The sequence below is a fragment of the Carettochelys insculpta genome, chromosome 33 (genome assembly GCF_033958435.1).
Source record: "Carettochelys insculpta isolate YL-2023 chromosome 33, ASM3395843v1, whole genome shotgun sequence".
Classification (NCBI taxonomy): domain Eukaryota; kingdom Metazoa; phylum Chordata; order Testudines; family Carettochelyidae; genus Carettochelys; species Carettochelys insculpta.
The window spans coordinates 2,987,575-3,013,586 of NC_134169.1; the positions used below are offsets into that span (position 1 = coordinate 2,987,575).

Consider the following 26,012-nt stretch of genomic DNA (forward strand, 5'->3'; position numbering starts at 1 on the left):
TGGCCTGACACTGCCTTGGAGAAGAGGGAATAAAAACACACCTCCCCCTGGAGAACGTGGGCATCAGTGCTACTGTCTCTCTCATGCTGAGCAAGCGCTCTGCCACTTGAGCCAATTCCCCTCTGGCTGAATGAGCTCTTCTGACCCACTGAACTCATTCCAGAGGCCACAGCGTTCCTGCAGCTGCCTCATGGCTGGGGCTCGGGCACACAAAGTTACGTCTGCACAGTGGTAGTCCTGAAGTTTGACATAGGACTTATCAGTAGGACTGTCGAAACCCACGGAAGCGTCTGCTCCTAAATAGCTGCTCGTCTGTGAGGCGCCAAAGGACTTCTTGTTGTTTTTATCAGCTACTGGCTCTTTGCTGAAACGTGGTCCTGAAGAGCACCCAGAGCTTCTTTTCTGAGGGTGGTCTCAGGGTGCGCTTCTTGCTCATGATGAGAAAGCTCCAGGGTTCCAAAGCCCAAACTAGCCCTTCTTCTGCCTTTCTCTGACAGTGTGTCAGGACAAGTGGGGGCTGGTGTCCTTGTGTGTGTTTTTCTTCCCTTCAGTTGCTCAAGATGTGGCCCCTGCTGTGACGACACCTGTCCCGTTTGCTGTGGCAGCACCTCTCACTGGCAGAAGCTGCAAAGGTCCAGCTTTTGACTCAGCACTTTTCTGGATAACTTGGCATTTCCCCCCTCCTGGGACCAAGTCCTTCAATTCTCTGTCGCTCCCACAGTGACCCTGCAGTCTTCTCATTCCCTGCCACAGGCCTGATCTACACCATGACCTCAGGGGCAGCTGGGGGAACCTAGGCCCATCCTCCCTCTGGTTCCAGCCCCGGAGGGACCCTACACCCAATACAACTGGGCTTTCCCCTCCCAGCTCTCACTGCTCCTCCCTGGACTCCTTCCTACACCTCCCCCTTCAGTTGGCTGGACTGGCTCTGAACCCTCAGCCTCTCAAGTGTCACTCTGTGAATGTCTTGTCTCTTCACTCTCAAGGCCACCTTCTGACCCATGGCAGTGGTGCTGGTGTTAGCCTGCCTCACTCATGGCTTGATTTAGGGGGCTCTGGGCCAATGCATGCAGCCAAGGCAAGCCCAGCTTCCCCGACACACTCACTGCCATGTGGTGTGTGTGCGCCCAGGGACAGGACTGGAGTCTGGGGTGTTAATGATACGACTGTCAATGGTTGTAGAGGGACAGTGGAGCTTCACAGGCCAGAGCCCAGATGAGGCCAATTCTCTCTCTCTCTAATCGGTTGCCCTACAGCACCCGAGGCAGAGGCCCAGGCCAGGCAGCTGGAGGGACATTAGCTCAGCAAAGGTGCCCACTGAGTGTGTTTCTACAGGACAAGGTGAGCCCAGGGGAGGAGCAAAGAAGTGCACAATAGCACAGGGGGCCTCTTTAAACAGCCACACCTGCCCCTCGGGTGTCCCCAGCCAGCCAAGGAGTGTCAGAAAGGTTCCTGGCAGTGCTCACCTTGGGATGTTTCAAAAGCCCAGGCACCACTCAGGTGAGGTGGCTGAGGGGAAAAGGAAAAGGATTGCTAATGTGTTGTACTCTGCACACTGCATTCAAATCCTGTTATTGTTTGGCCTTTCTGCTTCCTTTCCTACTGACGTCTCTTCTGTGCCTCCTGCTTTCTGCACACCCCGTCCCCGACCCTGCTGGGTTCCAGCTCCTCTGCTGGGCAGACTCCAAGCACAAGGTAACTGCTTGAGGCTGGAGGGGTATGCTTGAATGTTCCATGGCAGGGCCCAATCTATCTCCTATGCCAGCCCCACAGTGCCACACTCCCCCCTGCTAAGCAGGGCCCCAAACACACCTGGGGAGTGTGATGTCTCAGCCAGGCAGAGGGGAAAGGACAGCTGTGACTCAGCTGCAGACAGGGGCATGGGAATCTGCCTGGGAGGGAAGGCCCTTTCCCCAAGGCTGACTCAGGGGCTCTGGTTTCTCCCAGCTGCTGGGCTGGGCTGTGCAGAGCTGGGAAAGGGGCAGACCTTTGCCCTGGGGAAATGAATGTGGCACTCCCCTCTCTCTGCCCTTGACAGCAATGCATCTATTTGCAGCACCTGCCACAGATCCTCCTGAATTCCTAGAAGGCCTGCTGTGTTCTTGAGGCTGAACTTATTGCAGGTATATTAGTGAACCAGCCCAACAAGAGACCCAGCTCCAGGGAGCCTCATTCCTCAACCAAGAGGAAGAAATTGTCACTCACAGGCATGAAGAGTCCCCCTTCATTTACAGATACAGAAGAGATTTACAGTGAACAACCAGAAGGTCCCACTGAGATTTGAACTCAGATCACAGGATTCAGAGTCCTGAGTGCTGCCCATTACACCATAGGACCTGTCCCTTAGTTTTTTTCTCAGCTCCTATAACTCTTTTTAAGCTGGCACCTTGCAGCACTTGCCACCCTCCAACTCTTTCGCCACTCAGGACACTGCTTCCTGCCCCATCTCTGCTGCTGTCCTCCCCCAGACATCAATCCCTGCCCTTCTTTCTGCTAAGACCAGAGAGACTAGACAGGTTCATTATTCCTTTAAAGTAACCAGCCTGGAGAGAACTAACGGAGAAGCAGAGACTGGAAAGGCTGGTGGTGATTGTTGAGGAATATCTGGGTGAGGGAGGATACAATAAGCCTGGCTCTGAATTCACACACATTTAAAAGTGCGCAGATACATGTGGCTGAATGTGATACATTTTATAGACTCTTAGTGAGCACCTCTTTGTTCACATCACTCTCTCTTGTCAGCTGACGGAAGGGTTTGCTAGGGTTATATGCATTGGCAGTAGCAAATGTTGAGGGTTCATCTCCATATGAGAAGTACACGTAGAATAGAAATGCAGAATGTGATGGGAAAAGGGAGGTCTTTAGATTTGAACAAAAATCTCTTAAACTGTATTTAGACAGCCTACCACGGAACTGTACCACCACACAAAGAGTGCTCCTTGGATTCATTCATCTTTATTCCCCTGCAGGACAAACACTGTTTCTCCCAGCTTCTGTCCCTTCCCCAGCTCACAGTGGTTTTCCAAAGGGGGTTTGATTAAACTTTGTTTCTCGATGCACATATTACAGCTCATCCCCTGCTTCTCTGGTTTCTCCCACTAACAGAGCTACAGCCACTTAGGGAGACAGATTACCAGCATGTGTGGGGCAGCTCTCTCTCATCTGCTTGGAGCATCATCAATCACTGCAAAAAGAACCTGCTGAAGGACACCCACCAATCAATCAGATGCTGCTGAGTTTGCAGTCAGTGGCAGTAATTTTTCTATCTGGCACTTTTGATGATCCTGCAGCTTGCTTCCTTGGGATGGTTAGACTGCAGCTGCTATTTAGGGACACAGAGGTACAGACATTTCAGTGCTCTGTTCTGGTTCTGCTCCCCCTCCTGCAGAGAGGGCAAATGGAACCTTTGCAATTGGCCCACATTTCAAATAAGGTATTTCCAGATGAACCATGCAATTGGCAAGGCACAAATTGTGCCAGTTACTTTGAGATACACCTGCAGTCTAACCATAGGTGCTCAGTGTCTTTCCTCTTCCTTTCTGGCTGCCACCCCCAAAAAAGCCATGCAGCGGTGAGGGCCTCTGAGCTGTTGATCCAGCCTTGGCAGTGATTGAGCTGAGCTCTGAGGTGTACAAAGTGTGAGCTCCTCGTGTTTCAGTAGTGCAATGGCTTGGGGCCAATATTGCAAAGAAACGTTCTGAGTTCAAGTTTCCTCTACTGTACCAGATGCTGTTTGGGAAGAAGGGGCTTTTGAAATCCAGGGGAGTGTTTCGAAGGGTCCCCTATTACACTCACAGCGTGTATTCTGAAAGCAGCACTTTCAAAGCAAGAGTGGCTGCCATTCTGTTAATGGGGTGCTGCACATTCACGGCAGTGCCTCATTAGCATCTGGCGACGTGGCTCATTACCACAGCCCCTCTCAAACAAGAGGCTAGTGTGGCCAGAGCCTCTGTGAACTCCCAACCAAGGCTGTTGTGGCCTCCCTCAGCCAGATATTCCCACCCAATCACCACCAAGCTTGCCAATCTTTGCATCTCCATGACTTCTTTCCAGACTGGTAACTGGAAAAGCAAAGAAAAGAAAAATGAGCTCTGGGGGCTTCAGACAAATGTGCCCCTCTGGCCAGTTGGCGCAAGTAGCAACAAGGGTTGGGAGCGATGGCTGGGAGTGGGCAGGGGGAGATGGGGCAGGAAGGAGCACTCAAGGTAAGTGACTCCCCTGGTATTTTACAGCCCTGCAGCACAAGCCAAACCCAGCTGTCCCAGCTCTGAGAGCGGCACCTGGGTGTGCTAGTGGGTGAGTGCCCTGGCTGGGGCTCAGAAGTGGCCGTGTCAGCGTCTCACTCAGGTGAATTCTGGAAGGGAGTTAAGCCGGTGAAAACAGCCCAGGGGCAGGGAAGTGTTTCCCTGGACTCTCCGGCATTTCAGTGGGTCTGGCTGCTTTGGAGCCCGGACACTGACCTGTCCTGCTGCAGTCGTTACCCCAAAGGGGCTTGCGGGTTCCAGTCTCAGACACAGCACACAAAGCCGGGCTCAGCAGCACTGCAAGAGCCACCCCACAGTGTGGCAGTCGCTATGTGCAGTTTGACGTGAAAGCCCAGAGCTGCTCCTTTCCCACAAGGGCAGGAGTGTCCAGGAGGGCCTGGAGCACTGGCCTGTCACGAGCATGTGAACCTTCAGAACATCCATTGTGGGTTAGAACAAAGGTCCCTTCAGGCCCATGTCCAGTCAGGGCCAACACCAGGGGCTGCAGAAGGTAGCAGCCCGGCACCCTTGGGAGCTGAACCCAGCAGCTCCTGTGTGCTCCTTTCAGCTGTGGAGCAGGAGATATGTGCCAAAGAGGCTTTTCCCAGCTGCTGAGAAGCACAGAAGAACTCAGGGCTTGCCCAGCGGGGAACAGTTGAATGGAGACCTGCCCCAGGCCCTGTGGCTGGATCTATTGCTGTCAGGGGCAGAGAAAGATTCCTTCCCCCTTGGCAAGTATCTGCTCTTTTCCCAGATGTGCACTGCCCAGCCAAGGAGCTGGGAGAGACCAGAGCACCGCATCAAGCCTTGGGGAACCAGCCCTTCACTCAGAGGCAGCTGCACCTGTGCCTGACCTCAGCTGAGTCAGGGCTGCCCGCTCCTTGCCAGGGAACTACAGCCCTGGCTGTGTTTGGGGCCCTGCTTAACCCCACGCAGCAGCACTGCAGGGGGCAGAGGTGAGTGGAGCTGACACTGGAGTCAGGCTTGGCACTTTCAGGGCAAATGAAAACATGCCACCCCCACCTCTGCCAGCTGGAGCTCAGCCCAGCCTCACAGAGGTGTCCTGTGCTTGGAGGCAGCAGGCTCAGCTGTGGTGGAAGTAGCATCCCAATATAAGGCTGGAAATCAACAAAGAAATTTGCGATGAGGATGGGATTTGAACCCATGCATGCAGAGCACAATGGATTAGCAGTCCATCGCCTTAACCAGTCGGCCACCTTATCTTCTCCTGTTACAGGTTTTTCATAAGTCCCAAAATCAACCCTACCAGGAACCTTTCTACAACTCACTAGTTGGCCAGGGACACAGGATGGGCAGATTTGGCCCGGCAGTGCTACTCTCACTCCTGTTCCCTGCAGTGTGGATTCCTGGGGTGAGCAGGGCCCCAAATACAGCCGGGGTGCAGCACCCCAGCCAGACATGGGGACAAAGTTGGGGGCAGCCCTGGCTCAGCTGCAGCCACTCACATGGGCAGCTACCTCTGAGAGAAGGGCCTGTCCCTCAGGCTGGCTCAGGGGCTCTGGTCCCTCCCAGCAGCTGGGATGAGCTGGGCTGTGCACAGCTGGCAAAGGGGCAGACACTTGCCTGTGGGGTTGAATGTCACACTCCCCTCTCTCTGACACTGAGAGCAATAGACCAGTCTACAGCACCAGCCACAGGGCCTGAGGCAGGTGTCCATGTGGCTGTCCCACCCTGGAGCCCCTGGGGTCCCTGCTCAGCAGTGCCCTCATAAAGGCTGTTTAGAAATAGCATAAGAACATAGCTGCCCTTACCCAGTCTATAAGGTGAACATAAGAACGGCCATACTGGGTCAGAGCAAAGGTCCATCTCGCCCACTATCCTGTCTGCTGACAGTAGCCAGTGCCGGGTGCCCCAGAGGAGGTGAACCGAAGACAACGGTCAAGCGATTTGTCTCCTGCCATCCGTCTCCCGCCTTCAACAAAAGGCTCAGCACCATCCCTTACCCCTTGCTAACAGCCACCTATGGACCTAACCTCCAAATATTTATCGAGCTCTTTTTTAAACTCTGTTCGAGTCCTGGCATTCACAGCCTCCTCTGGAAAGGAGTCCACAGGTTGACTGTGCCCTGTGTGAAGAAAAACTTTCTTTTTTTAGTTTTGAACCTGCTACCCATTAATTTCATTTGGTGTCCTCTACTTCTTTTATTATGGGAACAAGTAAATAACTTTTCTGTATCCACTTTCTCCACTCCATTCATGATTGCATCTACCTCTATCATATCGCCCCTCACTCTCCTCTTTTCTAGACTGAAAAGTCCCAGTCTCTGTTGCCTCTCCTCATGTGGGACCCCTTCCAAACCCTTTATCATTTTAGTTGCCCTTTTCTGAACCTTTTCTAATGCCAATATATCTTTTCTGAGGTGAGGAGACCACATCTGCACACAGTACTCAAGAAGTGGGGATACCATAGCTTTATAAAGGGGAAGTATGATAGTCTTATTTCACCCACTGCCATTTTCTCCCTCCCCTGCGTACAACACCACTTACAGCCGTGGAAGCTCACAGCTTTAGATCAGAGTTCGCATCCGGTGAGGAACTTTCTCTTGTGCCTGTCTCCCGCCAGAGAAATCCCCATGCAGTGATGGGCCGGGTGCAGCTCAGCGCCAGTCGAGCCAGTGTCAGCTCAGGGAAGGGTCACTGAGGAGCTGTTAATTCTACCCCTTTCTAAGGGTGAGCATACCCCATTTACAGACCATCCCCAGTTCAACTGAGGGGGCGCCAGATCCTCACTGCATCTGGAAAACTTATGGGAAAACCAAAAGGAGCATCAATGTCACATTTCCACTTTTCCCTAACCAACCAGACCCTGCATAACCGAGAGCAGCCTCAGCACGGCTCTCAGGTGTGCTCACCTGTCATAGCTCACTGGAGGCCTCAGCATCAGTGGCTTATCAAAGTGCAGCTATACCTGCATCTCTGTGGGTTGTTGTCATCATTGAGAGCATGAGAGAGTGTAGCCCACAGGAGTGTTTTGTTCTCACGAGTGCTTCCCAGAAGCTGAGTGCTGGAGTGGCCATCCAGGAGAAATTCAAATGCTGCCCAGCTGATTAGAAGAGCACCCACAGCTGGCAGCATGTGTTTTTATTGGCGGTGTCCCTCCACACATGTCTCAGTGGACATAACATTTGTTCTGCACATGGAAAGACAAAATTAAAATTAATGCCGCCTCACTTCCTTGTCAGCCTTTCCCGTCCCTCCCCTCGGAAGGGCAAGTGATTTCCTACAGGGCTCATTCCCTCCCCCACACTCTGCTGTCTCTGCTCATGGCATCTCGCCCACAGGCTGCTCTGAACTTGCTCACCAAGTGCCAGGCCTTGGGGTACAGCGGAGACGGGATCCTGATTGTCGCTGTCCGCCCTGGTGCTGTGCAGACACACATGGGGAATTCCGGCTCTGACCAGTTAGCGATCTCGCTGGGAGAGGCCAGTGGTAGCCACATGTTGGGGCAGATGTTCATTGTAGGGGTAATGGTTACGCTGGAACCCACCCTGCCCTCCACCTCTGCCCTACATGGAGGGATCGCGTCCCACTCAGATGCCCTCAGGGATTCAGTGCTGTGCCCTGGGCTTCCAACCTCCTGCTGCCGCTTGCTTGGTTCCTCAAGCTGCTGGCATCCCAGAGTGAAGGTGAGCAGAGCTGCTGCTGTGAGGAGCTGGAGAGGGGGAGCTGGTCGTCATGCGCACCAGCTCGCAGGTACTTCCATGGGGGTGATATCTGTGATCTCCACCCAGTATCCTCATGTACCCAAAAGCCCAACTCTCAGCCAGGACCCTGGACCCCTTCTACAGCCCACTCCCTACCCAGAGCCTAAACCCACTCCAGCACCCCACCTCAGAGCCTGGACCCCCATCCTCACACCCACCCCAGTCCTGAGCATCTTCCACACCCAAACGTCCCTTCTGGCAGCCCAAATCTCTTATGTCTGGCACCTCCCTAAAGCCCAAACTCCCAGCCAGAGCCCTCACACTTCTGTACCCCAACCCTCTGTCCCAGCCCGGAGCCCATCCCCCACTCAGACCCCTTGGCCGCACTCCCACCACATGAATTGTGTTATGTGCACCCGGGTGAAGGGGAGGAGTCACACGTCAGCTGCGTGTTGCACCCCCTCACCTCGACACACATAAGAAAATTCATGCCACTCGGGTGTGGGACAATTCAAGGGAATGCCAGCTGGACCCTGCCTGTGGGCCCCTGGTGTCCTGAGTCAGTCCCAGGGCAGGCTCCCCCCTAACTCTGCTTCCCCCCGCAGGCTCTACTGACGGTGGAGGCGAGTGTCCGAGGGATGCTGCACGTGCTCTCCACGCTCTGCGAGAAGGACAATGGGGCCTTTGGGAACTGGGAAGGGGAAGTTCTTCCCTGGTGAGACGCTCCGAGCCCTGCGCCAGGAGCTCTGGGCCAGGCTGTTCCAGTGACCCTGCTGTCAGCTGTGCCTGTGTCCTCAATAAACCCATTGAGCTAACGCAGCAGCACTGCCTGAGCCGGGCCTGCTCTGTCCTGTCCTGGGAGACACTGGCTGCGCCTGGGTGGAGCTGCCATGTGACCATTGGTTCCTCCCCGCACAGCCAAGGCGCAGAGCTGGCCTGTGAAGGAGGAGCTTTGGGTGGGTGGCTGTCTGGGAGGGGGTGGCTGAGGGTGGCAGCCGGGGTGAGGAGGACACCCAGGACCTCACTGTTGCAGAGAAGAGGGCCCAGGGAGAGCCCATGTGCAATGATACCACCTTTCCTGGACTCATGCAGTGTGTTGAATTAGCTGTGCCGAGATATCCCAGCCGACACTCCCTAACCTGGGCCGAGAAGCCCCTGTCCCCAAGGCAGGCAGGGGTCACTGGGATAGGGTGGCCAGGAACCTCTCCATACACTGGATCTCTCTCTCTCTTCATGTGTCTGTAAGACAGGAGGATACTCTGGGTACAGCTGAGAGAGCCTAACCAGGGCAAATTGCTTCAAACTGGGTGTAGAGGTTGGGTCAGGCATGTGCGCCCCCTCTGGGGTGGAGCAGGCCACAAGACCTCTCCAAATCAAGGCACTGCCTGGTTCTGGGCAGACAGCAGTCTCCATGGGCCCCAGTCCCATTTAACAGGGCTGCAGGTGGGCAGTCAAGGTAGAAGCCCCAGCCCTAGGGCAGTCCCTTAGTCAGACTCAGCCTCTACACAACCAGTCTGTGCAGAAGCCCTGGGCCTGGGGCAGGGCTGGGTGGCGTTTAATCAGCCTCAGCAGCTTGTTCGCAGGGCGGGGCAGTCCAAACAATATAAGAGCCCTGGGCCAGGGGCAGGGCGGAGCGGTTCAAACAGTTTGCCAGTGGGTTTCCCCTGAAGCAGGGTACAGCCCCAAGCACACCACCAAGGCACTCTGGGTTGGGAGAGGCAAAGGAGATGGGGAGGGGTCACAGGCACACCAGCTCTGGTCAGCGGGGATCCCCCAAAACACATCGACATGGGCTCTGATGGGGCGTTCCCCCGGCTGCTTCCTACCTCCACCTCCCTTGTCTCAAGGTCCCACGCCGTGTTATCTGGGAGGTTGGGCAGTTCTTTGTCGTCTGGGTAAGTCGCCGCCATCAGGTCTGGAAAGTCGGGCATGTCTACGTCATTGGGCTAGTGCAGTGACAGCAGAGCTGTAGGCTCAGGATGGTTCTGGACCCCTGGGTCGGTCTGGGATGCACAGGTAGCTGGCAGCCAGCAGATCAGGACCTTCCCTGGAGTGACTTCATAGAGGGGCACAGAGCTCAGGTTAGTCCAGGACCTCTGAGTAGCAGGTAAGCAGGAGGGTCATCTCCACCTCTGGGGTCATGTCAAAGCAGCAGGTGGGCCCTTCTGGCCAATCAGCCACCTGGGTGTATGGTCTTTGTCTCCTGATTCCAGGACCTCAGCCAGACTCCTCTGCTTGGCGTAGAGGCCACTCTTTTAGTGAGCCCTGGGTCCTGTCATCAGCATGTCCTGTCTCCTGTGTCAGTCTCTGTGGGGCTGGGCGCAGGTGTTCTGGGCTCACCCACTGAGGCCTCCAGCAGGCGTCCCCTTCTGCTGGGGATGGGGGTGCAACACCCCTTTGCTACACAGGGCTACTTCCATCCCAGCACTGGGTGTTCTCCCCACATGGCACCAAATCAGTCACAAAGAGCACATCTGTTGCCAGCCTGGCCAGCAAGAAGTCACACAAGCAGTTTTCTTGCACACCCAGCTTCCCTTGTGCCACAGCCCGTATCCTCCTCACCCAGACGTAAACCAATCTCACCAAATCCACCCAGGTTCTTCCAGTTCCAAAGGACCTGCCACAGCCCCAGGTCAAGGTACCCAGAAGGTCTTTCCCAAAAGAGCCCACTGGGCCAATCCTTTTGTGTTTATTAAGAAGAAGAAAGACGAGGTGGAGGGTAAAATTGCCAAAACAATCAAATTGCAGACCCCAGTCACAAAGTTTTTGACGCAGACTTGCAGCAGAAGTGGGGCAGGCTGCTGTCTTCAAAGTCTCTACAGCTGGCAGAGAACTATTTTCATCCCTTGACCACTGGGTTCTGGGCACAGCACACCTGTGCTATGCCACTCCACTCAGCTGTGAAGGCTTTACCCAGCATGCAGTCTGGTGAGTATCCTGCACTGACGCTGGCAGAGGGCGAGTATTCTGCTGGCGAGTGGCTTTGCAGCCATGTGGTGGTCCTGTGGCTGTTAACTGGAAAGACGGTGATTCAAGCGCACCCAGGAATGGTGCTATTAAGAGTCTGCTACTGACTACCTTTGTGTGAGTTTCCTTACAACTGGAAGCAGCCTTCCCTCTCAGCTTCTTACCCAAAAGGGCAGACTGTGCCAATACCGCACAATCTAAATTCGAAAGCTTTCTTCAGAAATAAGAAAGGGAGAAAATGTTGACAGTCAAATGGTGAGAGCCACCCAATTACCGACCCCAATTGCAAAAAATTTGTTGCAGGCTTGTAGAGCAGCAGAGTAAACTGCCAGCTGGCTGAAACAAGACTCTTACCACCACCTCCTCCTGTCTGAGCGTGGCTCAGAAGGCCTTTTGGACTCACTTCTTAGTACATAGGTTCCACAAGAGAGGAGTTGAAATGAAGACCAAAGTGGAGGCGCCCACCTGCATTCTGGGGGCTCTTGTTCCCACAGGGGAGTGCACTAGGCTGAATAAATAAGTTTCCCAACCTTGGCCAGAAAAATCACATGAATATCTGAGAGGTGTCAGGCAAAAGGAGTAGCATTGTCCCCTTCAGTGGTGTAACATGGAAGATTCCTCACCTTCCTCCTCCCATTCAATTCCAGGGGACGGAGAAAAGGTTTCTGCAGAACTATCTAGAATAACAGTTTCTGTACTGCTTCCATCCAGTGGTCTAGCCATTGTGGGAGGGCAGCAGCCAATGAGCCTCAACCTCTGCAGCCCTCATCCCTTCCTTTCTCAGCCACCAGAGAACCAAGGCCACATCCGTGTTCCCTCAGACATTGCCCATCCTCGGGCTGGAGGAATTTCCTTTTGGGCGGAATGAATTTTTCATGGGTGACAGCAATGCTGGTGTCGTGTAGATTTGCCTCATGGGTACAAATAAATATCTTTGTTGTAAATACGTATTTGGAACAGCTCATAGGTAGGGAAGACAATCAGATTTAAGCAGCTGATAACTGACAAGGAGCAATGAGTCTGATGATTATTTCATATGATGTCATTCTAAAAAGAATATTAACGCCCCATTTCAGGACCTCTGTTTAATCACCCATTCTAACAGCTCCAGCTGTTAAACACACCCAGATGGGACACTCTGAAAATGGCTTGAGAAATAAATGACAGACTTGGCTATTCAGTAAAAGGTTAAAAATATGCCCCAGAGGAAACCCCTCCTCCCACAGAGCACTAACTCTCCACTGCAGCTGCTCTCAGAAATGAAGCATCTGCCAAAGCACCGCACACTACAGACCTCTGCAGTTCACAGAGCCACCCGTTACATGTACCTCACCTGCCCACGGAGCTTAATCAAGCTGAGTCCAGGGAGGGGACACAGCCCCCAGAACATGTGCAGAGGACACCAGGCACTACAAAGCCACAGGAGCCTCCCTATCCAGAGCAGCCAGGCCACTAAGTCAAGATGCCCCAAGGGCTCACCTAGAGCTGGAAACTGTCATTTTGGCATTATTAGCAGCACTGTCTGAACAGCTCAGCCAGCCAGCTGGTAGGAACGGGTCTTACTAGTGTCGTCTTAGGAAAGGAGCCAGGGAGCTGCAGGGACATAGGGACTCAACAGTGAGGGGGCTGGGGCACAAACTGTGCCTGCAGCCAGGGGAATTGGCTCAAATGGTAGAGCGCTTGCTTCGCATGCAAGAGGTAGTGGGATCGATACCCACATTCTCCAATGACTCCTTCCTTTCCCTCACTTTTCTTCCAAGGCAGTGTGAGAGCAGTGCCTCCTTCCTCCTCCTTCTCTGTTACCCCCCAGAAAGCTCTCGATGTACAGGGGGGATCTGTAGCTCTCTGTGCTGAGCTGTGTGCAAGGGCTCAAGAGAGCACTTTGAGCATCTCCTCTCCCACCTGGTGGGAACAGACACAAGTTTGATGTGGAGGCTGGATTTGAAAGAGGAGGCCGTGGCCATGGACTGCCTCTGCTGAGAGAAAGTGGTGATGGGCAGGTGAGCCATTTACCTCATAGGGAGATACCCCTGCAGCAGGTAGGAACGAGTTGCAGGTGTGTCATTTGGTGGGCAGGCTGAGTGCTGCATACACAGAGGTTCTGGAGTTGGGGTGACAGCTGTGGGGTCTGCTCCTGTGGGCTCTGTGTCTGTGGTAGGAGAGCAGCCAGGGCAGCTGTTGCTCCAAGGCCCTGTGCTCTGGGTGAGCTGGGAGCAGCTGAGCTCAGGAGCAGGCAGCAGGCTGGGGTCCCTCCGTTGGAAGCACGTTGCAGCGGGTGGTGATGGTGTGACCCCTCTGGCAGGGAACATGGGCCTTGTTAGTGTTGTTCTCAGGGCAGTGGGGGTAGGGGATAGGCAGGGTCTGAGGCAACACCCGGCAGGGGCCTAGGACAGCGGGTGAGGGGCAGCAGGGTCTGAGGGAATTCCTAGCCAGGCCTCAGGGCAGTGGGGAATGGGAGACACAGTCTGGGGCGGTGGGGGGAGAGGAGCCAGGTTGGGGCTCAGGATGGTGGGGGGAGGGGGTTTGGGAATGCGCAGGTGGGATGCTGAGCTGTGGGGGAGGGACAGCGATCTCACTGCAGGGGTAATACTGTCCTTGCAACTGCCAGTTGCTCCTTTCTGAAAGCACCTCGGAGAACCCTGGTCCTCTGTGGGTTGGCTGGCTTGTTTGGTTAACACTGAGCCCTTTGCTACCTCGGAGACAGCTTCAGGGTGCTGGTCTGTTCCCCTTTGCTTAACTGCTAGAGACAGCAAGGGCCAAAGATCAAGGAAAGGCGTTGAGTGGCTTGTAGGGAGCAGGCCAGAGTCCTGCTGAGAGGAGCTGGCAGGATGGAGATGCTTTACTGGGTGTGGGGGAGGCTCTGCCCTGTATCCCCTCACTCATTTACCATTCCAAATCCCCTGTCACTGGGGTGCTGGTGAGTGACAACCTGACTTGCGGTGCTGGGTGTCTTCTGAGCAGCTGCTGCTGTGCCTGTCACAGCCCTGGGTTCATAAGGGGGTTCTACACAGCAAAGCTATTTCAAAATAACTATCCCAGCGTCTACACAAGGCAACCGCTGCTTTGAAATAATTCAGAAATAAATTGGGGTTGGCTTATTTTGAAAGGTGTAAACCTCATTGTACGAGTAAGAGCAGCTCTGGGGAACAGGGGCTGCTAAGACAGGGACTGGAGCCCATTTTGAAATCAGCCGTAGCTTGTCCAATGGCTGCATCTGAAATAGGCTTCCTGTGTGTAGACGCTGTATTTGGAAATCTTGATCTTGCCGCTCACTGGTGCTGCAGCTCTCCCAAACACTTCCTACACCTCCCGCAATATCGACACAACAAATTAAGGCTGACAAAATTGACCTCAGTGCGGAGCCAGTGCAGTCGGTAGAACAGGTCTCTTTTTCATGTACAGCTGCACTGCACATTACAAGAGACTTTTCTGTGGCAGATGGCCTGGTAGCCCTGCGCCAGAGAAAAAGGCATTAGTGGCTCCCAGACTGTTGCGCTTTCCAGCTCTGGGCCAAGGGAGCTGGAAGGAGAATCCTGATTCATTTACTGTGCGGTTCCATTGGGGATTGCAGAACCTTAAGCTGTTGTTTTCCTGCCTTCAATTTGCCCAGCACCAGCCGGATCAGACTCGACCTTCCCCACAGGGACGTCTGCCATCCAGCGCAGTTAGTGGTGGGGAAGGAGAACACGTCAAAGAGGCTTCTCCTCACGCTCATCTTCCTCACCCTGAATTCTCTCCCCAGCCTCCAGGGCAGAGCTCTCAAGAAAAAGACTCCCTGCAGCAAAGCCCTGGGGGGACTCTGAGAAGGCCCCTGTCCTGCAGCCTGTCCCACCTGGCCATTGTTCTGTACTGTCTGTGAGGTCACCACCTCCCCACCTCCTTTAACCAATCAGTGACTGCTCTGCAAAAGGCCCTTGTGATGTCACTGCCACACCCACCCTTGCTCTGCAGGGCTCATGTCCTGACCCCGGCAGCCCCTTGGGTGAACACACCTGAAGGCTGTGGAGCAAAACAGGCACATAAAAAAGAACCCAAATAATCTGTCTGTCTCTCTGTCTGTCTGACTGTCCGTCTGTGTCTCTCTTCAAAATGTTCTGCCCTGCAGGGATCTTTCTCATAGTTCTGGAATTGTTTCCTTGAATTCTGGGGCCCAGAGGTGTGTCACTGTGGAGTGAAGGGCACAACTCTGTCCCATTACATAAAGGGAGAGGGACATGGATGGTTCTTAGCCAGGAGAGTGAGAGAGGGGAGCTCATATGTTGGGTGTCCCTAGTCTCTGTGTGCCAGAGGTGTGTGGTGCAATGGAAAGCGGTCTGGCCTTCTAAGCTATGTCCAGAGGTTGGTGTCTGGTGTTTGCCACAAAGCAGAGAGGTTACTCTCGACTTCCTTTTCTGCAATGTCCCAGTTTCCCTGTGCTACATCTCTGGGGACTCCATACTGCCCACCATTAGATGCAACGCACTTCTGCTTAACACCAACTTCCACATCCTGAGATCTTTAATCTGTCTCAAGGTCACATCCCTTAGTGCCAGGTCGCAACCCTCACACACCAGGGTGGAAGCACCTGCTCCTGATGGAAGGCTCCATGTCACAGCACTACTGCTTTGGGATTTCCCAGACACTTCTTCCACCCAGCTCCCAAAGATCTCAGTTCAGCTCCGGTCGTGTCATTGACATGTCTTTTTTTGCCAGCGTTCACACAGGCCCGTGTTTCCCAGCTGGTGTTCCGCAAAGTGACTGCCCTTCCCCAGGAGCCTCTGTGTTACCAGCTTCCATCTCTGACTTATAGCTCCATCTGCTCCTGCTAGCAATGAATCTCTCCTCCCTGCCTTTTCCTGCAGGTACAGCCAGAGCAATGGTGGGCGGATACCCTGGCACAGTTACCTTTTGGTTTCATTCATTCTGAGGATTGTAATTTGTTCCGGTCTCTGAATGTGTTTTGTGGCTCTGAGTGTTCAGTTCTTGATCTTCGATCTTTTTCATGGCCAATCTGAGCAGCAGGAAACATGTCAGGCTGCTGTTCCAGGTAAGAAACCCCTCATCCTCCAGACTCTGGCCTCTCTGGGAGTCCCAGGGTTAACTCATAAATGAGCCTTTTGGGGCAGAAGTCACTCCAGGGACCTCTCATCCTTTCATTCTCAAGGCAAGTTGTCACGATCATGAGGGTTAGCCAGCAGCCTGGGAGTAAAAGGATTAACCTCCTGAGCCAGGTGGGGTTGGCCTATAGGAATGGAGGTAAGAATTGAATTTTGGCTCCTCCCTCTTCTCTTCTCTGTCTTTTTCCTTCTTCTTCTTTCCAGCCATGAGGGAGAGAGACACAGAATATCTCCCTCCAAGAACAGACCCTCCAATCTTCTGTGAGTCGGGTAAAGTTTAGATAGATCCGTTCGGCTTCATTGCTCTATGGTTTGGGAAGTGGGGTCTGATGTCTGTGCACTTTTTAGAAATGTTCTTTTACTCTCCTTGTAACTAAGTTCTAGGCCCATGGTGGAGACTCCCCATGTGTTTTACTTTGTGACTCTTCCATCTCGCCATGAGGCTTGCAGCACAAATATTGTTGTAATAACAAAAGTTCTTTCTTTTTCTTTTTATTAACCTGGTATTGGTTAATGTTTGTGTCCTGGTTCTTACTTTTGGGGCTGAGATTTCCCACGTCGTCTCTCCCTAGTTTCCTTATTATTACTTGGCTGGTGGCAGTGAATTTTATCCCCAAAATTTAAGGTTTTTAGAATTTTTGGAGGGAAGTTTATACCAAAACCTGGTAGATAAGGTCTTGGAGGTACTTTTGCTGGGCCCCACTTCTGCATTTCTCTTGCTAGAGTGGGGAAGGAGCCATGGAACAAGTTTCTAACCCCTGGCTGTGGGGTTGGTGTTAGCGTGGCTCACTCATGTCTCACTTTGGGGGCTTTGGGCCAATGCATGGGGCTCTGCAGCTGGGAACTGTCAGTGACTTTTCTGAGATGTGTTGGTCCTTTCTGCAGCCCCCACTGTGGGAGGGCTTTGCCTGGTCCTGGGCTGGGTTCTTTTCTGGGGCTTCCAGCAGCTCTGCCCCTCCCATTTGAATGTTTCTTGGTCAGAGACACAGGCTTCTTCCTGTGCCTGGGGTGGGCCCTGATGCTGCTGGACGAGCGTGATGAAGACAAAGTGCTGTGAGCTCAGTCTGAACCAAGTGGTCTTTGTGTGTTAGATTCCTGAGCCCCCTGGCTTTGAGCCTGGTTTTCCTGCCCAGCACAGGCCACTGTGAGCAGGGCCCTGCATATCTCTGATGTACAGTACCCTCGTGTGTTCAATGGAACAGAACCCTGAGCTTTGCAGGCTGGGAACTGATCTCCGCTGAAGGATAGGTTTGCTCAGTGCTGGTACATTGGCAGAGGAAAATAATAAGTGTTTAAATCTATTTCAAACATCCAGGGAAAACCCCAAATGGACTGGAGATGAAGATGTATTTCCCTTAAGACAACCATCTGTGAAGGAGCACCTGGGACTTTTTCAGCTGCAGTCAAATGCTCCACCACGAACCTGTACTCTTTACCAGCGGCAAATGGTGAAAGTTTGGTTATGCTGTGGAGGCAAGTGTGATGGAGTGGGAGGAGTGCATGTGTGAGACTCAGGCTGGATGTGTGTGAGACAAGCAGAGCAGCTCCCAGCAGCTAAGGATGACCCTGGGGCTATAACCTAGGCTGGCAGGTAACACCTCTGCCCTGAACAAAGAGGAGGGAGGAGCTGATCTGGCTTTGAATCAGAAGGGGCAGTTAGAAGCTGGAGGGGAGAGGGAGCTTGAAGCCAGCCAGCCGGGCAAGGGGAAAGCTACACCTCAGAGGGGCACCCCTTGGGCTCCTCTCCCCAGGACGAGATGGAATGACTTTCTCTGATTGTTGTACTGACTCTTCTGTGAGAAACTGGGCCTCTGTCGCCTAATAAATTTCCTATTCAACCTGCTGAGTGAGAGTCACTCCTGCCTACAGCCAGGGTGCAGTGCATGGGGACCCCTGAACCCCACCACAGAAACTCTACCTTTCTCAGAAGGAATGCATGTATGCCAGTATCCATAGCCAAGGTATGCAGGGTGCCAACCTCCAAAGAGTCAAAGGTGCCCAGAAAGTGTTTATCTGCAGGTCCCATGGCGTAATGTCAGTATTCAGAGCTCTGCATTCTGCAATCTGATTTCAAATCTGTGGGTTTTGCTCTAAATCTCTGTCTCTCCAGGGCCTTTCTTCTCCACAGGTACACCTGAGTTGGGGCTTTTTACCCCTAGTGGATGAGTGAGGCCCTCTGGAGCTCCATCAACAGTATTTTACCTTTAGGGGAACCTCCCAGAAAATGGCCTATGTTCCCTACTGCTTCAAATCCCTCCCTGTGGACCAAGCACAAATCTGGTGCTGCACTTAGTTGGCTGGAAAAATATGCAAGGGGTTGTGGACTTTGTTGTCACTCCACCATTTCCCGTTTGTCAGACCTCCTTCCCTTTTTCAGCCACCCACTTGCCTGGCCACTCTTTCCTCATCCAGCAGCTTAAAGCTCGAAACCAAGAAAAGAGAGGCCTTAAAGGCTTCTCGGCCCACCACCTCAAAGGGTGTCTCAAGTGGGGAGAGGCAATCTCACATCTCAAGGAAGATGGGCGAGCTCAGCAACTTCTGAGCCGGCTGCTTCTTATCGCCTCAAAGAGAAGAAATCAACAGCATACAGGCACCTAAGTGCAGCAAAGGGGACAACTACTGTTGGTGGATGTTTTCTGTTTCACTAATTACAAAAGTGTTCCCATGTCTCATTGAAAGGTACCGCAGGCTGTCTGATTGCTGGCACTCATAGGGGCAGGGAATGCCCGGCTCCAGGCCAGCCATAGAAGCAGGAAAACAGGCCAGGACACAAATGACATACTGTGTTTTTTGCTGATTTCAGCTTGGAAAGTTTTGTGATTATCAGTGCACCACAGAATCTCGGCTGTGTTCCTCTGACCCTCCCCTGCAATGCCATCCACCAGTGTGGCATTTGCTGTGACACCTGAATGGGCCAACCTGCAGAAAGTGGTGGTGAGAGGGCCTAAGAGCTGCCTTTCACTCACTCATCGGGTTGAGCAGTGGACTTTTGGGAACACTCAGCACGATCTGTGAAGTTGCCTGGATCATAATGGGCACAATGGGGTCTTTTCTCCTCCCCTTCCTGAGGAAGAGCAAGAGAAGAAAGGAAGAGCACGCTAGCGCCTTGGTGTCCCAATAGTGCCAACAATATCCTTTCCAGGAGCATTTGCCAGCAGCAAGGCCCCACGCAGTCACTAATTGCTCTCTGGCTAAAGTTTGAAAAAGCTCTGCTGAAGCTTGGGATTGAACCAAGGACCTTTAAATCTTCAGTCTAACGCTCTCCCAACTGAGCTACTTCAGCAGCTGTTGATGAGGTTTTCAGGCCATCACCTCAAATTGGAGATGTTTTTCTCAGCTATTGCTGTGATTGCAAGTGTCCTTGAGAGGCAGGAGCAATGTTGGCAGCTTCCTTCAGCTTGAGTTCCTCTTTTGCCCCATTTCTGCCTCACTTCCTGGGTTCACCCAGTGACCGCAGGGGACGGCAGGATACTGATGGCAAGGAAGGAGATGGGATTTGACTCTTTTGCCACAAGAGTCTCTTTCCACACCCTAGCCACTTGGCCCCAGGATCATTGTGTGACCGGATGGTGCCCAAGCTTTTGGTGAGGGGCAAGAAGTAGGCAGGGCCACTCATTTGTAAAGGCCAAGAGTTACAAAGACAAAACAACCCAAGGAAGAGCCTTTGAAGAAGTGACCCCGAATGAGGAAGCATCTAGAGGTCCTCGGGTGCTCTCAGCCGTATTCCTTGTTGAAGGAAAAGGTCCAGGACCATTGGAGATGAATGTGTGGTTTTTGCAGAGAGCTATGTTTTCTTCAACCATGGGATTCTGTTCTGGGCATACACAGTGCTAGGCTGAGATGGGGTGACTTAAAAAAGAGAAGATTCTATGTTTCTATGACCCTATTGTGTCACTATATAAGGGGAGTTCAGAGAGAGTTAAAAGACGATTTAAAAACAAGCCACAGACCTGGTCTTGAGATCCAACAGCACCTCAGCTCAAGAGAGTTTCTCTTGAAAAGAGAACTGGCTCCACAACCCTGAAGTTTTTATACCATTTTAACTCTTTGTTCAAAAAAAGTCTGTAATTATCAGGTTGATTAACCCACCCACCCCCGTTGTTCTCCTTTTATGAAGGGAAGGGGAGTGGGGCGTGGGAGTAGCTAAGATGCCTGCACAACTGGGCTTTTTTCTTTGGTCTGTTTTTTTCATTTTGGCTTAAAGTCCATTTATTTCCTGTTTCATTGGAAATTAGAGCCCTGTCTGACCTTCTTATAGGATTATAAAGTAAATCACTACACTTAACAATCCTTAAAATGTTGTGTCCATAACTGAGCTGCTTTTGGGGTTTTACCACCTCTTGGTTTAAAATACATTCTGTTTTCTGTTTTTCAGTGGGAACCAGAGCCTTGTAGGACTTCTTAGAGTATTTAACAGTAAATCATCATGCACAACAATCCTTCATGTCAATGTGACCTTGGCTGGAATGAGGACCCTTTGCAAATATCAAAGTGTTTTTTTTTTAAAAGATGCTTCTTTCATATTTTGAAATAAATCTATTGCAAGCATAGGGTTCACTCGACAAATACCTCTACGTTTGTAATATCTGTTAATTTTAACAGCAATTGCTTGTTCTGAAGTATGGTAGAAAAATTGGGAATCCTTGAAACATTTCAGTTTGGGTTAAAGTTGGGGCTTTTTTCCCCCAAATGTTCCTGAGTTACTAGAAAGGGTGACTCATAGGCAGTTTCTACACAGGTCACTTCCTTCGGAAGTGGCATGCTAATACATGGAGAGAAAGAGGCTATGAGGTACGGATACAAATTCCCTGTGCGTCAATAGTATTACATCACATGATTTGGAGTCCAGAAGACCATTCTTCCGGACTCCAAAATGCCATGTAGAAGCGTGGCCCAGCGGCCCCTTCCAGAGGCCCCTTCTTCTCAAAAATTTTCAGGGGCCCAGCTTCTACATGATGTTCAGGAGTCTGGGAGAGCATCTTCTGGACTCCAAATCATGTGACCTTATGCTAATGAGGTGTAGGAAATTTGTAGGAAACCCTTGCTGGGTTCTGGGCAGTCTCAGACCAACCCTGGACCAGCCTGGAAGCCCTGTTTACCCTGATTCATGTTAGACAGTCACAGGGTCAAGTTACCACCTGCAGCTCTTTCTGAGCCCCTTGAGGCTATTGCCACTCCCACCATAGTTCCCATCCCCTGTGTGAGTGGCGTGGGGCAGGACTGAGCATCTTTCCCTTTCTCCCACTCGGGTACCACAAGTACCACAGACAGGTGTGTGGCTCCCTCCCTCTCGCATGGCATCGTTCTGGCCACAGGCTGAGACTAAACAGCAATCCCAGGGCACAACCGCAAGGTGGGAAAGTGACAAAGGGCTTTGGGGTTCCTCCCATGCTGCCCACACCCACTCTGCAGCCACCTCAGCTGTCCACCTGTCAGTGTCTGTTACTTCTTCCTCCAGAGTGGTGGCAGCCGCCTCCTGCAGCTCTCTGCATGCACCAGCACAGCCCAGAGGTGCTGCAAAGCAGGTGAGAGGCAGCCAGAAAGATTTGTCCAGGCACCACTGGGTGCTGCTTTCCTAATCTCCACTTACATGGGAGGTCCATGGCCAGGGGAGCCACAGAGCCTCTCTGGGACTTTTCTCCTAACTTGTTTGCGTTTTGTCAGTGACAAACAGAGGGATGTGAGAGGAGAGTAACTCTCCCTCTCCTGCCCTGCCCCACCTGCAGCCAGCCCCAGAGAACCACAGGGCTGGGAGGATCAGCCTCTGTTCTTGCATCCAGAGGAGCCACCTTCCCAACACCTCTTACACCTGCCTTTGACTGAACTCTTGTCTGTGACTCAATTCTTCCCAATGCTCCTCTCCCATCCGCCTTTGCCTTCTCCGCCAATGACTGCGATTGCCAAGGGAAGGCTCTGTGGTTCCCCAGACAGATATAGGAAAACCTTGTCCAAGATGTCTAATAAGGCACCACTGGGAGTTGAACCCACGACTTCCTGTTTACAAAGCAGGTGCTTTACCCAGTTAAGCCTTGGTGCCCCCCCTTTGTTTTGGTGGTGGGTCCTGACATGCAGGTACCTGTATTAGTCTGTGTCATCAGCCAAAGAGCAATCCTGGAGCACTTTAAAGACAACCAACCTAATTTATCAAGTGATGAGCTTTTGTGGGGGCCGACCCACTCTGCTGGACTGCCCACAACAACCCCTTCCCGTTCCCCAGCACAGACATTATGCCCGAGGGAAGCTGGATTTGCCGCCGAGAGGACATTGAGGATGAGAGGAACGAAAAACCCCCTTTCACTTCCTGTCCCGTCTGCCGTGTGCAGATCAGACTCCACCAATCTACCCTCCTCCCACCTCACTTGCCCCAGTGCTGTGCATTCTGTCTGGACTGTCCGTGTGCCTGGATCATAAGAAATAACATAAGCTGTTTGTGACGCTGACCTACCCCCACATTTCACTCTTGCTTGTGCCACTGATCTTCCGGCCCCTTTGAACAAACCCTTCTTCCCCAAGTTCCCTTTTCTGTCCCAGCCCTCAGGGGTTTTACAAATGGGGTTTTATTAAACTTTCTCTCCCCAGGTGAACACCACAGCTTCCCCCTACTGACCTGGCTTCTCCCACTCACAGAGCTGCCCTCACTCAGGGAGGCTGGTTTCACGTGAGTGGGGAACAGCTCTCCCATCCACTTGGGCTTTAGCCACACTTGGCCACAACTTTGAAATGCCCATGCAAATGGCCATTTTGAAGATTACTGATGAAGTGCTGAGTTGAATATTCAGCACTTCATTAGCATTAGGACGCTTCCAGCTGCGGTACTTTGACAGCGCTGCTTTCCAAAGCACGTGGCTCAGCACGGCTACACGGGGGTCCTTTTGGAAAGGACCCAACTCCTTTCTAAATCCCCTTATTCCTCTCAGCGGAGGAGCCCTTTTAGTGCCTTACCCACAGCAGCTGTGTGGAATAGCAGAAGCACAAGCTGGAGTTGGAGGAGAGGCAGCCAAGGGGGCTGAGCGGGGGTAAGTGGGGATGGGCCCCAAGCTGCTGCCCCAGTGTAAAGAGGGGGAAGGATCCTGATGCCATGTCACAGCCTGGGAGAGGGTTTGTGATCTGCCCCACACTGGCCCCCCAGACAGATTCTGCTCTGTGACTCCCCCACTGGGTCCCAAGGCCATAGCGGCATTTGGCAACATGGATGCGATGGAGGTGAGGGGCTGTGACCTGTCCAAACAGGTCCTGCTGCTGAAATATGACCTCACCCCTAAGGCACATTGGTCCTTTCAAAAACACAGCTCCAGTGGCGCAATGGGTTAGCGCACAGTACTTATAGAGCAGTACTGCCCTAGACATGCTGAGGTTGTGAGTTCAAACCTCACCTGGAGCGTTGCTTTTTCACCTGGTTGGCTCTGAATCATCAAATACTTTGACTGGAAGGGACCTCGAGAGGCCAGCGAGTCCAGGCCGCTGCGCTCATGGCAGGACCAAATACTGTCTAGACCATCCCTAATAGACGCTTCTGTAACCTGTTCTTAAATATCTCCAGAGATAGAGATTCCACAACCTCCCTTGGTAATTTATTACACTGTTTGACCACCCTGACAGTTGGGAACTTTTTCCTAATGTCCAACCTAGACCTTCCTTTCTGCAGTTTAAGTCCATTGTCTCTTGTTCTATCCTCAGAGGCCAAAAAGAACAAGTTTTCTCCCTCCTCCTTGTGACACACCTTCCGATATCTGAAAACCGCTTTCAAATTCCCCCTCAATCTTCTCTTTTCCAAACTAAACAAGCCCAGTTCTTTCAGCCTGTCTTCATAGGTCACATTCTAAGAACATAAGAACGGCCATACTGGGTCAGACCAAAGGTCCATCCAGCCCAGTATCCTGCCTGCCAACAGTGGCCAGGGCCAGGTGCCCCAAAGGAGGTGAACTGAAGACAATGATCAAGCGATTTGTCTCCTGCCATCTGTCTCCAGCCTTTGACTAAAGGCTAGGGGCACCAAACTTTACGATTGGCTAACAGCCATTTATGGACCTAACCTCCAAAAATGTATCAAGCTGTTTTTTAAATTCTGTTAGAGTGCTGGCCTTCACAGCCTCCTCCAGCAAGGAGTTCCACAGGTTAACTGTGCACTCTGTGAAGAAAAATTTTCTTTTATTAGTTTTGAACCTACTACCCATTAATTACATTTGGTGTCCTCTAGTTCTTATATTATGGGAACAAGAAAATAACTTTTCAATATTCACCTTCTCCACACCATTCATGATTTTCTCTAGACCTTTAATCATTCTTGTGTCTCTTTTCTGGACCCTCTCTGATTTCTCCACATCTTTCTTGAAGTGAAGTGCCCAGAACCGGACACAATACTCCAGCTGAGGCTGATTCAGCGCACAGTACAGCAGAAGAATGACTTCTTGTGTCTTGTTCACAACAGACCTGTGAATGCATCCCACAATCATGTTTGGTTTTTTTGGAACAGCATCACACTGTTGGCTCATATTTAGATTTTGGTCCACTATTTCCCCTAGATCCCTTTCTGCTGTTGTCATTCCAAAACAGTCTCCCCCCATTTTGGGCTGGTACATTTGCAGAGGAAAATGTTAAATGTTTAAATCCAGTTCAAACATCTAGTGTAACCCCCCACATACTGGAGAGGGAGATGAAAAGATATTTCTTTTCAGGAAACCCTGTGAAAAGGAGCTTTTGGGACCTCTTCAGCTGCAGCCAAGTGCTCCACCACTTTGCTGTTTACCAGTGGAAAATTGTGAGACATTTGTGGAAGCAACTTGACCTTTCTCTGAAGGAATGTGCACATGACAGTCTGGCTAGCCAAGGAGTACATGGTACCGGCCTCCCAAGACTGTCCAGAAAAGGCTTAAGTTGCAGGTTGCCTGGTGTAATGGGCAACACTCAGCAATCTTAACTGTGTAATCTGAGTTGAAATTTCAGTGGGACCTCCTGGTACAGTGAGTGTTGGCTGTAAATCTCTGTCTGTTCAAGGACTGGGCCTTTTTTATCCACAGGGACACCTGAGTGTGGGACTTTGCCTCACGCTGAATTAATGAGGCCATCTGGAACTTCACAAAGAGTATCTCACCTTCAGAGGAACCGTCTGGAAATTGGCCCATGTCCCCCACTGGTTCAAAGCCCTCCCCACGGACCCAACCAAAGGGGAATTTTTTGCTGTGTTTAGCTCAGCTGCTCTGAGGGAGGCTGTGGCTGAAACCCTCCTGCAATCTCCTGCCACTCAGCCAGCCACTGTTTTCCTGAGAGAGGGGCCCCTCCTAATCTCCACTATCTCCCCTCCACCAGCAGCCACCACAAACCTGGCACTGCACTTAGTTAGCTGGAGTAAATGCAAGTCGTTGTCATGCCACCATTTCCCACTGGTGTGGTCTGTCCCCTGGCTCAGCCACCCACCAGCCTGGCCCACTTTCCTCCTCTGCCAGCACTGGAAAGCTGAAAACCAGCAAAGCAGACCCCACAAACCAACATGCTCTTTCTTGTTCCTTCCACTGTACCAACTGATCTGTTAACAGAAGGGAAGGAAGAAACTCTGGCATTGAACGCAGACCACCTGCTCGGAAGACAACCAGGCTAACACTTACACCACACCCTCTTTGCCCTCCTTGTAACACCCAGAAATAGGGATCACTGAGAACCTGTCTTCATCCCCGGTGCAGCCACAGCACCTCTGGTGCAGTTCAGTCGTCTTCTCCGCTGGATATTAACTTTCTCTGAGAGGCGCGGGGGCTGGCTCCAAGCATAGTGCTCTGGTTTGGCTGCCACTTGCTGCATGGACAGTCTCAGGTGGGACTTTGACAGGGACTCTGCACCAGTCACACCTAACGTAGGTGTCATACGGCCAGCTGCGTTCTGCTCTGTAGGGGCTATTTTGGGATTGGCAACAAACAAGGAAGAGGAAAGGCCCGGAAAGGCTGAGCGGTTGTAACTGAGAGAAAGGCTGCAGGTGGATCTCAAAATAACTTACACATTTTGCATATTTGGAGATACCTTATTTTGAACTTGGGGGATTGGAGGATTTGG

General features: G+C 52.1%; 5 non-coding genes across 5 annotated transcripts; 2 read left to right on the plus strand and 3 right to left on the minus strand.

Moving 5' to 3' along the window:
* Positions 1 to 2,265: 2,265 nt before the first annotated feature.
* On the minus strand, positions 2,266 to 2,337 carry TRNAQ-CUG (transfer RNA glutamine (anticodon CUG)). Its single transcript has one exon. It is a non-coding gene; the product is annotated as a tRNA-Gln (tRNA).
* A 3,048-nt stretch (positions 2,338 to 5,385) lies between these two features.
* Positions 5,386 to 5,467, minus strand: TRNAS-GCU (transfer RNA serine (anticodon GCU)). The gene has a single exon. It is a non-coding gene; the product is annotated as a tRNA-Ser (tRNA).
* A 7,061-nt stretch (positions 5,468 to 12,528) lies between these two features.
* Positions 12,529 to 12,601, plus strand: TRNAA-CGC (transfer RNA alanine (anticodon CGC)). The gene has a single exon. It is a non-coding gene; the product is annotated as a tRNA-Ala (tRNA).
* A 6,580-nt stretch (positions 12,602 to 19,181) lies between these two features.
* TRNAF-GAA (transfer RNA phenylalanine (anticodon GAA)) lies at positions 19,182 to 19,254 on the minus strand. The gene has a single exon. It is a non-coding gene; the product is annotated as a tRNA-Phe (tRNA).
* A 4,005-nt stretch (positions 19,255 to 23,259) lies between these two features.
* Positions 23,260 to 23,352, plus strand: TRNAI-UAU (transfer RNA isoleucine (anticodon UAU)). The gene is given in 2 exon segments: positions 23,260 to 23,297; positions 23,317 to 23,352. It is a non-coding gene; the product is annotated as a tRNA-Ile (tRNA).
* Positions 23,353 to 26,012: the final 2,660 nt, after the last annotated feature.